We start from the raw sequence: 1887 nt of genomic DNA, 5'->3' as shown, positions 1-1887 counted from the left end.
CTGCACTGACCCGCTATAAACACCTGGTTGGGACTCATTTCGAATTACGCACTAGACAAGAGCAATATGCTACCTAAAAAAAAATTAAGAACACCCTAGTAAAAGCAAACACTCATAGGGAATGCAAGATTAAGTAAATCATGTGAAATGTAAGCAGGAACAACATGGTTACTTTTTTCTTTTTACACTCAGTATTCAGCAATTAGCCATTGCTTATATCCTTACAAAACGTAAGCAGTGTGGTTTAAAAAGACAACATTCATGAACACACAGCCGCTGTGCACATTTTGTTTTCCAATTCACCCATCAAGCAGGTATTTTACTACCTCCAGGAAGAGTGCACGTTCCCACCCAGGGAAAACAGTGTTGTTCAAAGAGCGACGAGAAAACAAAAGTAGCGCTTCACTGGCAAACACTGTAAAGTGGCGCTAATGTGTTTAGATGTGAATACATTAATCTGGCCACCTTGCAACCACTCTGTCTTGCTTTAGTTAGTTAGTTTTCATGTTTGTAATGTTTAATTTCTCTCCACCCCAAGGCTGCACTTAGAAATTGAAAAATGCCAGAAAAAGACGACGTTTCCAGCAAAAGAGTTTTTCTTTTTTGGATCCATTTCACAGGGGAGCAAATAAACGAAAGGAGGAATGAGAAGGTAGTAACTGGTTCTTGAAGTCTCAGTTTTCACTAAATGAGGAGGAGCGAGACAGAAAGAGAGGGAAGAGGGGGAACAAAGAGAGGGGGGCAGCTGGACACTGTGCTTGTCTTCTCGGGGTACGAAGGAAAAGACAGAGTCCTTCTCCTTCTCTGTCCGTTCTGCCGTCCCCAAAAACCGAGCCTTAACTACTATCGGCCTTTGCGATTTCCGGGTAGTATGTCGCAGCTCTCAACAAATCTCTCAGAGAGGCACTCCCGCGGGGCAGGAATTTGTATTCAAAATTAAAGTAGCGCATATAGACAGATAAATGTTTACGCGTTTCTACTAAACTAGCCTTGTTCACGGCGATATTTTTTATTTTTTCCTCTCTCGCTCTCTTTCTCTCACTTCCTCTATCCATCCCTCCCTCCCTCTCCAGCAGTACAAGATTCCCTCCTCCCTGAACCTCTTGGAGTTTCCTAGGACCTCAGAGTAGGTAAAGACTGCAGTGAATGCAAGAGCAATATTTGTGTATTTTAAGAGAAGAGACAAATGGCAGCAAATGGAGGTTTTGTGACTACACATCACAGGCAAGGGAATGTGTAGAATGTGTTCAGCTCATTCGTTTCTCACAGTACTAGGAGCCCTTCTATCCCGAAAGGTCGCACGGAGGTTGATTAGCTGCCCTGGTCTTTCAGTCTATGCATATGGCTCGGAACTGCGTCACTCTGGTGCTGTCTCAAATACACAATACAGCATCTCTGGACAGGACCCGCACCGGCTAAGTCGGTGATTATCTCTGCTTGTAAGGAAGCCCGATGCTAATTATCCCATTAGCCAAGGGGATCAGCCCTGATGTCACTTCTCAGAGACAAGGACGAACCGGTGTATTTATATCTGAGCTGACACGGCCAACTCCCTGCTGTCCACAGCCACGTGGCGACAGCCACAACCCAATCCGTCACGGCAGGATCACACAAATCCACACCGCTGCGAACCTTTGTGGCAGATATATTTAAAACAACAGGTAGTGTTTAAGTACATACCCATAAAAACAGGATCACTCAGGGCTCGAGTCGAGGTACCACGCGGGTGGACGGCGTCCCCCCACTTATTTTACCAGGTTTTTCCGGGTGGACGCCGTCCCCCCTGCCCAAAAGCTGGACAGCATTGTGTGAGCAGAGAGCCCGGGTGGGAGGGAAGTTTCCCGTAAATTGCCAAAGATATGCTAATATTTGTAATTGGAGACTTTA

The sequence above is a fragment of the Triturus cristatus genome, chromosome 7, assembly GCF_964204655.1.
Source record: "Triturus cristatus chromosome 7, aTriCri1.1, whole genome shotgun sequence".
Lineage (NCBI taxonomy): Eukaryota > Metazoa > Chordata > Amphibia > Caudata > Salamandridae > Triturus > Triturus cristatus.
Note: the sequence above shows the minus strand (reverse complement) of the source record.